The sequence below is a fragment of the Lethenteron reissneri genome, chromosome 52 (assembly GCF_015708825.2).
Source record: "Lethenteron reissneri isolate LAM-NWPU_2019-01 chromosome 52, ASM1570882v1, whole genome shotgun sequence".
Classification (NCBI taxonomy): domain Eukaryota; kingdom Metazoa; phylum Chordata; class Hyperoartia; order Petromyzontiformes; family Petromyzontidae; genus Lethenteron; species Lethenteron reissneri.
In genome coordinates this window covers 5,844,001-5,855,380 of record NC_083830.1, presented here as the reverse complement: position 1 = coordinate 5,855,380, position 11,380 = coordinate 5,844,001, and the positions used below count along the sequence as shown (strand labels likewise).

General features: G+C 46.3%; 1 pseudogene; it reads right to left on the bottom strand.

Moving 5' to 3' along the window:
* Positions 1–9,854: 9,854 nt before the first annotated feature.
* LOC133356015 (U6 spliceosomal RNA) lies at positions 9,855–9,947 on the bottom strand (annotated as a pseudogene).
* Positions 9,948–11,380: the final 1,433 nt, after the last annotated feature.

The window sequence follows — 11,380 nt, the reverse complement described above, 5'->3', positions numbered from 1 at the left end:
TAAGAGCTAAGCTAGTTCTAGACAGAATTCGTTCCGCATTAGAAGAAGTTACAGCAGCAGATGTTAGTGTAAATGCGTTTGGTATTACCTTAGAGTCGCGGCATCTCTTCAGAAAGGTGAGAGACTCGATTAGCTGAGCCTTCTTATCCCGGAGCTTGTTGAAGGATCTCAAAGTTATGTGGAAACCCTCCCCGTAGAGGCGGTTAAATTTCGATTTAAAGCTTTCGTGACTGCAGGGATTCATCTTCTTGTTTCTTTCGGTAAAGTCACGTAGAAGGGAAGTAATAAAATAATAAAAATAAAACATAATAAAACAATTCTCACGACGTTTCGGCTACAACGCAAGCAGCCGTCTTCAGGTGAAGAATGAGACACTACCAAACTAGGAGCTTATATATAAGCTGCATTGGGGGTTGAAGAGCGCCTTAACAAAAAGAATGTGCATGTGAAGAGGGATTTAGCATATTCATGGAAAATGCGTAGGCGTTGGGCGGGGGGGTGTCAAAGTCATATTATGCCCATGCATTATGCAGGATCAGCAGCAACCAAGGGGGGTGCAGGGATTAGCAGTAACAAAGGAAAGGAATGTTAATGATATGTAGCTGCAGTTACTCAACAACACGTAGAAAACTAAAGTATAAACTACATAAAAAACTAAAGTATAAACTGCATCGCACCATCAGTATACTTACTATACTCTATAATAAGCTGAGTTACTAACAGCAAGTAATACATTACAATTTTACCTCGTAAAAATTCTATAATATGCTTCCATCTAAACCTTATTCTCTTACATCACACGAGCATATACCGTACTATATACTGCCATAGATAAACCCAACATTAAATTATATACTGTATTGCTGTAAACCAACCTATATCTTATACATTTAATATCACACTATGTATTATTCTACACACCCTAATGTGTATCGAAATGGTTTATTACGTCCTTCCAATGATTGCTGAGCCAGAATCCATCTTCTCGGTTAAAGTTGTCTCTGTGTTTGTATATGTGGATCGCCTCATGAACGAATCTCTCATGATAGCCAGATGGCTTGCAGAGAACCTCTGTCTTGGAGAAGTCAATATCATGTGAGCCCACTGAGTTGTAACAGTGATCTGCCACGGCTGAGGTGTTAGTCCTACCGTGTTTCAGGTCAGCTTTATGTTCACGGATGCGGTCCGAGACATGTCGTTTGGTTTCCCCAATGTAACTGCTACCACAGCCTCGTCTCCAAAACCAACAACATCATTTCTGCTTCAACCGCATTAATTGATCAGACCAAACAGTTCTCGTTGAAACCTTCTGCAGCCAGACCACCAAGATTGTACGGCTTGCCAAAGATACATAAAGAAGATACACCTCTTCGTCCCATTGTCTCTACTATCAACTCCCCCACTTACAAACTGGCTCGTTTTTTGTCCGAAATCCTACGGCCTTTCACTGGAAAAACCACCTCTGCAGTACTAAACTCTACTGACCTGGTATCGACAATCAAGGGGATTGCCCTGTCCCCAGACGACCTGCTTGTCAGTTTTGATGTGGTTTCCTTGTTCACCAAGGTACCTGTGCCTGACACCATCGCAATCATTGAAGACTTGGTTCATCAAGGACTGAATGCTGGGGTACCCCCCCTGGTGAGACACTGCTTAACCAATACATACTTCACCTGGAATGGAACCTTCTACAAGCAAATTGAGGGCACCCCAATGGGCTCCCCCCTATCTCCGGTTGTAGCCAACATCTTCATGGAGAAATTTGAGACGGACGCCATCCAGACTGCCACTCTACGCCCGACCTTATGGAAGAGGTACGTAGACGACACTTTTGTCATCTGGCCACATGGCCGGCCTGCTCTAGACCAATTTCTCGACCACATCAATTCCATACACCCAGCCATCAGATTCACCATGGAAGTCGAAAATGATGGCAAGCTACCCTTTTTGGATGTCCTAATCAAAAGGAGACCTGATGGTTCAATGAGCCACTCTGTCTACAGGAAAGCCACCCACACGGATGCTTATCTAAAACCGGATTCCCACCACCATCCATCTCAGAAGAATTCCCTCATCAAGACTCTATATCATAGAGCCCAATGCATCTCCGACCATGAACACATTTCCAGTGAACTCAAACACGTACGCCAAGCTCTTAAGGCAAATGGTTACTCCGACTATACAATCCGCAAAGCCATCACTCCAACCATCAAGAAGGATCCTGTTGAGGAGCCTTTCAAGACCATCACCTTACCCTACATTGCTGGGGTCACAAAAAAGATCTCCAAAATCCTGATTAAACACAAGATCCAGGTCCGATTCAACACAGTACATAAAATCCGTGATCTGGTACCGTCTGTAAAAGATGTGGTTCCAGACATACAGTACCCTGGCGTCTACAAACTAAGTTGCCTCTGTGGTAGCAGTTACATTGGGGAAACCAAACGACATGTCTCGGACCGCATCCGTGAACATAAAGCTGACCTGAAACACGGTAGGACTAACACCTCAGCCGTGGCAGATCACTGTTACAACTCAGTGGGCTCACATGATATTGACTTCTCCAAGACAGAGGTTCTCTGCAAGCCATCTGGCTATCATGAGAGATTCGTTCATGAGGCGATCCACATATACAAACACAGAGACAACTTTAACCGAGAAGATGGATTCTGGCTCAGCAATCATTGGAAGGACGTAATAAACCATTTCGATACACATTAGGGTGTGTAGAATAATACATAGTGTGATATTAAATGTATAAGATATAGGTTGGTTTACAGCAATACAGTATATAATTTAATGTTGGGTTTATCTATGGCAGTATATAGTACGGTATATGCTCGTGTGATGTAAGAGAATAAGGTTTAGATGGAAGCATATTATAGAATTTTTACGAGGTAAAATTGTAATGTATTACTTGCTGTTAGTAACTCAGCTTATTATAGAGTATAGTAAGTATACTGATGGTGCGATGCAGTTTATACTTTAGTTTTTTATGTAGTTTATACTTTAGTTTTCTACGTGTTGTTGAGTAACTGCAGCTACATATCATTAACATTCCTTTCCTTTGTTACTGCTAATCCCTGCACCCCCCTTGGTTGCTGCTGATCCTGCATAATGCATGGGCATAATATGACTTTGACACCCCCCCGCCCAACGCCTACGCATTTTCCATGAATATGCTAAATCCCTCTTCACATGCACATTCTTTTTGTTAAGGCGCTCTTCAACCCCCAATGCAGCTTATATATAAGCTCCTAGTTTGGTAGTGTCTCATTCTTCACCTGAAGACGGCTGCTTGCGTTGTAGCCGAAACGTCGTGAGAATTGTTTTATTATGTTTTATTTTTATTATTTTATTACTTCCCTTCTACGTGACTTTACCGAAAGAAACAAGAAGATGAATCCCTGCAGTCACGAAAGCTTTAAATCGAAATTTAACCGCCTCTACGGGGAGGGTTTCCACATAACTTTGAGATCCTTCAACAAGCTCCGGGATAAGAAGGCTCAGCTAATCGAGTCTCTCACCTTTCTGAAGAGATGCCGCGACTCTAAGGTAATACCAAACGCATTTACACTAACATCTGCTGCTGTAACTTCTTCTAATGCGGAACGAATTCTGTCTAGAACTAGCTTAGCTCTTATCTCAGAGAAAATCAGACTTACGCGCACCGAACTAGATCAGTTAGACAAGACACTCTACAAATCACACTTATCTTTGAGTGTAACAATGTCCACATCGGATTGGGAACATGTGGAAAAAATGACTGCCTCTTCAGCTGCCGCTATGTCGACTAAATGTAAGGACAACTTGATTTCCAAATTCAATCGCCTCTCAAACAAGAAACCGGACCCACACATTGAAAAGCTAGATATTAACAAAGTCGTAATTAATCGCAGTAACAGTCCTATTTCTGAAGGTTTGAAATCCGTTTTAGCTAAAGGACTAAACTTTGCAGTCACACCTAGACACATACCAGTTAATGATATAATTGCTCGAGTAGATGTAGCTCTCAAGGGCTTGAGTCACATCGCTGCAGACGTAGCAAGATCCGAAATCTCTGTAACCCTCAAAAACGCTAAGATGCCAGCTAGCAACATCAGCAAAGAGGAGCGTTTTGAATTAGCTCAATTAAAAAAGAGGGATGACATTGTCATCCTCTCAGCCGACAAAGGCAATGCCACTGTCATCATGGACAAAATAGAATACAACAACAAAATTCAAGAACTACTAAACGATGGCAGCTATACAAAAATAAAAAGAGACCCCACCAACAGCCTCGTCTCCAAAACCAACAACATCATTTCTGCTTCAACCGCATTAATTGATCAGACCAAACAGTTCTCGTTGAAACCTTCTGCAGCCAGACCACCAAGATTGTACGGCTTGCCAAAGATACATAAAGAAGATACACCTCTTCGTCCCATTGTCTCTACTATCAACTCCCCCACTTACAAACTGGCTCGTTTTTTGTCCGAAATCCTACGGCCTTTCACTGGAAAAACCACCTCTGCAGTACTAAACTCTACTGACCTGGTATCGACAATCAAGGGGATTGCCCTGTCCCCAGACGACCTGCTTGTCAGTTTTGATGTGGTTTCCTTGTTCACCAAGGTACCTGTGCCTGACACCATCGCAATCATTGAAGACTTGGTTCATCAAGGACTGAATGCTGGGGTACCCCCCCTGGTGAGACACTGCTTAACCAATACATACTTCACCTGGAATGGAACCTTCTACAAGCAAATTGAGGGCACCCCAATGGGCTCCCCCCTATCTCCGGTTGTAGCCAACATCTTCATGGAGAAATTTGAGACGGACGCCATCCAGACTGCCACTCTACGCCCGACCTTATGGAAGAGGTACGTAGACGACACTTTTGTCATCTGGCCACATGGCCGGCCTGCTCTAGACCAATTTCTCGACCACATCAATTCCATACACCCAGCCATCAGATTCACCATGGAAGTCGAAAATGATGGCAAGCTACCCTTTTTGGATGTCCTAATCAAAAGGAGACCTGATGGTTCAATGAGCCACTCTGTCTACAGGAAAGCCACCCACACGGATGCTTATCTAAAACCGGATTCCCACCACCATCCATCTCAGAAGAATTCCCTCATCAAGACTCTATATCATAGAGCCCAATGCATCTCCGACCATGAACACATTTCCAGTGAACTCAAACACGTACGCCAAGCTCTTAAGGCAAATGGTTACTCCGACTATACAATCCGCAAAGCCATCACTCCAACCATCAAGAAGGATCCTGTTGAGGAGCCTTTCAAGACCATCACCTTACCCTACATTGCTGGGGTCACAAAAAAGATCTCCAAAATCCTGATTAAACACAAGATCCAGGTCCGATTCAACACAGTACATAAAATCCGTGATCTGGTACCGTCTGTAAAAGATGTGGTTCCAGACATACAGTACCCTGGCGTCTACAAACTAAGTTGCCTCTGTGGTAGCAGTTACATTGGGGAAACCAAACGACATGTCTCGGACCGCATCCGTGAACATAAAGCTGACCTGAAACACGGTAGGACTAACACCTCAGCCGTGGCAGATCACTGTTACAACTCAGTGGGCTCACATGATATTGACTTCTCCAAGACAGAGGTTCTCTGCAAGCCATCTGGCTATCATGAGAGATTCGTTCATGAGGCGATCCACATATACAAACACAGAGACAACTTTAACCGAGAAGATGGATTCTGGCTCAGCAATCATTGGAAGGACGTAATAAACCATTTCGATACACATTAGGGTGTGTAGAATAATACATAGTGTGATATTAAATGTATAAGATATAGGTTGGTTTACAGCAATACAGTATATAATTTAATGTTGGGTTTATCTATGGCAGTATATAGTACGGTATATGCTCGTGTGATGTAAGAGAATAAGGTTTAGATGGAAGCATATTATAGAATTTTTACGAGGTAAAATTGTAATGTATTACTTGCTGTTAGTAACTCAGCTTATTATAGAGTATAGTAAGTATACTGATGGTGCGATGCAGTTTATACTTTAGTTTTTTATGTAGTTTATACTTTAGTTTTCTACGTGTTGTTGAGTAACTGCAGCTACATATCATTAACATTCCTTTCCTTTGTTACTGCTAATCCCTGCACCCCCCTTGGTTGCTGCTGATCCTGCATAATGCATGGGCATAATATGACTTTGACACCCCCCCGCCCAACGCCTACGCATTTTCCATGAATATGCTAAATCCCTCTTCACATGCACATTCTTTTTGTTAAGGCGCTCTTCAACCCCCAATGTAGCTTATATATAAGCTCCTAGTTTGGTAGTGTCTCATTCTTCACCTGAAGACGGCTGCTTGCGTTGTAGCCGAAACGTCGTGAGAATTGTTTAATTATGTTTTATTTTTATTATTTTATTACTTCCCTTCTACGTGACTTTACCGAAAGAAACAAGAAGATGAATCCCTGCAGTCACGAAAGCTTTAAATCGAAAGTCAGTATATACCGCTACAGTCAGTCAATACTGCTACAGTCCGTATATACTACTATACAGTCAGTACATACTACTTATACAGTCAGTACATAATACCACAGTGAGTAGCTACTAGAGTCAGTAGATACTATTATAGAGTGAGTAGATACTGCTATAGATTTTGTAGTTACTACTATAGTCAGTGGATACAACTATAGAGTCAGCAGATACTATACAGTTAGTCGTTACGAGTATATAGTCGGTAGATACTACTGTAGGCCCAGTAAATACTACTATGGTCAGTAGTTATTACAGTCACTAAATACTACTACACAGTCAGTAGCTACTACTGGCTCAGTTGATACTACGGTACAGTCAGTAGATACTACTACAGAGTCAATAGATACCACTTCCTCTGTTGTATGTAAGGTGTTGTTAGTATATATACCTACGAGGGGTAAATATATTTTTTGAGGGGGGGGGGGGGGAGACCGCAATTTTCGGAAACCTTTTGACATCAACTATTTACCCCACACTTTCTACAACTTTTTGGACTTGTGAAAGCCTCTTATATATTTGTTGGTGGAGAAATGTACAAACAGCCCACCGGGCTTTGACAATACCTTAGTATCTGTGTATATATATGTAAGGTTTTTAAGAAATATATTTTTCACCCGGGCAAAGCCGGGTACTTCCGCTAGTTATATATAAGACTGAAGAGAAGGGGAGAGGAGGAGAGATGGAAAGAAGGAATCGGAGGATATTCATTCTAGATTTGAAGCTTTCGTGACTGCAAGGATTCATATTCTTAGGTTTTTTTCGGTAAAGTCACGTAGGTAAAAAAATTAAAATTAATAAAAGTAAAATAAAATAAAAATAAAAATCACGACGTTTCGGAGGCGGAAGCTTGTGTTGCCTCCGAAACGTCGTGATTTTTATTAGATTTTTATTTTACTTTTATTAATTTAAATTTTTTACCTACGTGACTTTACCGGAAAAAACCTAAGAATAGGGAATCGGAGAGTAGACTTTAGACTTTTAAACAACTTTTATTGCCGCCAGCAGCAGCAACAGCACTGGAGGCGATTTCGATTCGAAATACACAAAGTCACCAGCAAACAAATGAAAACAAACGCTACAAATCCACGCGCTGTGGCGCTAAAAGCACCGCGCACAACACGAAAGAAAAGTCACGTGGTGGTGGTTGTGGTGGTGGTCATCGCGCACGCCACGGTGACGAGCGAGCACTTCAGAAGGTGAACACCACGAGGGTGCCGTTCACGCTGGTACAGAGAGGGGCTTTTCCGCCCCCCCCCCCCCAGCGTTCGAAGAAGACGCACACATCACCGACACGTGTGTGGTACATGGCGTGCTCCAGCCGGAGCCGCGCCTTAAGCATCCCTTGCCTCTCGTATTCCCCGTCTCTCCACTCGCTCTCCACACTCGACTCTCTCCCCACTCCCCCGCTATTCTTCCCTTTCTCTAACCCCACTCTCCAATCTCCCCCCCCCCCATCTCTCTCTCTCGCATTTCTCTTACTCCCCTCTCTCTCTCTCTCTTTGATAGTTCTCTCTTGACTATTTCCCATCTCATCTGCTCGATCTGCCACTCTATCTCTGCTCTCCTCTCTGTCCGAACAACTCTCTATCTCTCTGTGCTGTCTCGTTCCACTCTCTCACCCTGTTCTCTCTCAACTCCAGATGAACCCTCTCCTTTTTTTTACGATCAGTGGAAACAAGAAGATGCTCGGTGTAGTCGGCACTTTGCTTCGTTCATCATTTCGTATTTTATTTTTACATTTTTAAACTTAGCTTTATGTAAAACCCCCACCTCTCGCTCACTCTCTCGCTCACTATCTCGCTCACTCTCTCGCTCACTCTCTCGCTCTCTCTCGTTCTGCACGCAGCCCTTCTCGCAGTCCGACGGCCTCCTACTCTCTCTCTCTCTCTGTTCCATGCCAAATCTCTGCTCTCTCTTTGCTCTGTCTCAGTGGAAACGAATGTACAAGTCTCTCCCATAGCCAAACGCTGCGGTGACCTCCAGTGGAGATTCGCACACTGCACGTTGCCATCGGCCGTGTGGCTCAGCCGAATCTCGCCAGGGGTAACAGACTTGTGCATTTCCAGGGAGGATCTGCCCCACCAGTACTTACGCTGCCAGCGGTTCAAACCAATGTTCCGCCTTTTGGGGGACATCTTCAGGAAACTGGGGGTGCCCTTCTACAACAACAGCTTCGTATATGGGATGGTGCCTTACCTGGCTAACAAGCGCCGTGACCTCGCCAACTTCGCCTGTGCTCAGGCGAAGATGGCGGTGTACAGAACGAGGAAAAATATGCTGCAAGGTGACACTGACGGCTGCTCTGTGCTTACAGTGTTCAGGGGCCTGCTCAAGGCGCGGCTCCGGTTGGAGCACGCGTACCACACACATGTCGGTGATGTGCACGTCTTCTTCGAACGCTGGGGAGCCGGAAAAGCCCCTCTCTGTACCAGCGTGGACGGCACCCTCGTGGCGTTCACCTTCTGAAGCGCTCGCTCGTCACCGTGGCGTGCGCGATGACCACCACAGCCACGTGACTTTTCTTTCGTGTTGTGCGCGGTGCATTTAGCGCCATAGCGCGTGGAATTGTAGCGTTTGTTTAATTTGTTTGCTGGTGACTTTGTGTGTTTCGTATGGGAATCGCCTCCAGTGCTGTTGCTGCTGGCTACAATTAAAGTTGTTTAAAAGTCCTCGCTTTCTTCTTCTATGTTTAAGGGACCGTCACAGAAACGACCTCTCTCTTTGTGCCGATATGTGTCCTCTCTCTGTGTGTCCTTGTGATGTCTGTCTGCTTGTATGTCTGTCTATAGTTTTCTAGTTAGATTTTTGTTGCTATTTCTTTTATGCCTGATGATGATTGCTTGTGTTGCAATCGAAACGTCGTAATATGCTATTATTTAATTTATAATTTTATCTTTAGACGTGACTTAACCGAAAGAACCAAAGACTAATTCCTGCAGTCACGAAAGCTCCAAAATTAAGATCTTTGCTTTCTCTCTCTCATCTCATCTCTCTTTTCTTTTTTACGATCAGAGGAAACAAGAAGATGCTCGGTGTAGTCGCCACTTTGCTTCGTTCATCATTGCATTTTTTTTTAATGCTTTGCTTTATGTGCCCCCCCCCTTTTTTTCTCTCTCTCTTCTCTCTCTCCACTACCCGCTTGGCTCTCTCTCTCATCTCTCCCCCTCCCTCTCTACCCAATACCCTCTCAGCTCTCTCGTCTCTCCCCTCTCTCTCCCCACTGCCCTCTCATCTCTCTCTCTCCCCACCGCTCCACCCCGCGCGCTCTTTCTCTCATATCTCCCCTCTCTCCCCCCCACCGCCCTCTCTTTTTATAATTTTTTTATTTTTTTTCTTTCTTTTTTTTATTCACGAATTTGCGTGTCATCCTGCTAATATTATCTGTATCGTTCCAATTTTAGTATATGTACTGCCGGAGCAAGTACCTCTCATCTCCCTCCCCACCGCTCCACCCCGTGCTCTCCCTTTCTCTCTCCCCACCGCTCCACCCCGCGCTCTCCCTCTCATCTCCCTCCCCACCGCTCCACCCCGCGCGCTCTCTCTCTCTCATCTCTCCCCTCTCTCCCCCCACCGCCCTCTCATATCCCTCCCCACCGCTCCACCCCGCGCGCTCTCTCTCATCTCCCTCCCCACCGCTCCCCACCGCTCTCTCTCTCTGATCTCTCTCCTCGACACGGGGAGTCGATCCTCGATGCCCTCTCGCTACGAGGCCCCGGGGAGCCATCGGCCTGCGGGTGGCGCAGCGAGCGAGAGACTTCCACGTGCAGCGGCGGTGTAGCGGTCAGCACGCTGCGCTACGAACCCGGCGACCCGAGTTCGATTGCCGCTCACGGCAAACACCGGTGACGATTATCTCAACCGGTCGTGGGCCTCCCCTAGGTCGACGCAGCCTCAAAACGAGTACCTGGTGCGGTGTGTCAACATCGCCACTGGGGAGACAAAGGCGGCCGGGCGTGGTGCTGGCCACCCACCCACCCAGCCCATCGAGTGCCGTGCCGTCTGGGCCCGAAACAATCCGTCAAAAGGCTTCACGGGGGAATATTTTGCCCTTTTTTGTTTCGTGCCCAAAGGTCAAGGCGCAGCCCTGCAATTGCCTGCTCACGCCACTGCTGTGCGGATTGGGCCTCCCCCCTACTCGAAGGTGCTATCGTACCCCGCCGCCCTCTCCTCTCTATACAGAGAGGGCCTTTCTCACCCAGCTGTAGAGAGCCACCCTCTCTATAGACGGCCTCTGTCTCTCTCGCTCTGGGGTGCCTTACCTGGCTAACAAGCGCGGTGAGCGCGGTGAGTGGGGTGAGGGGGTGAGTGGGGTGAGCGGGGTGAGTGGGGTGAGTGGGGTGAGTGGGGTGAGTGGGGTGAATGGGTTACTGGGTGAGTGGGTGAGTGGGGTGAGTGGGTGAGTGGGGTGAATGGGTTACTGGGTGAGCGGGGTGAGTGGGGTGAGTGGGTGAGTGGGTGAGTGGGGTGAGTGGGGTGAGCAGGGTGAGTGGGTGAGTGGGGTGAATGGGTTACTGGGTGAGTGGGGTGTGTGGGTGAGTGGGTGAGTGGGGTGAGTGGGTGAGTGGGTGAGTGGGTGAATGGGTTACTGGGTGAGTGGGTGAGTGGGTGAGTGGGGTGAGTGGGTGAGTGGGTGAATGGGTTACTGGGTGTGTGGGTGAGTGGGTGAGTGGGGTTACTGGGTTACTGGGTGAGTGGGTGAGTGGGGTGAGTGGGTGAGTGGGTGAAATGGGTTACTGGGTGAGTGGGTGAGTGTGTGAGTGGGATGAGTTGGTGAGTGGGTGAGTGGGGTTACTGGGTTACTGGGTGAGTGGGTGAGTGGGTGAGTGGGGTGAGTGGGGTGAGTGGGGTGTGTGGGTGA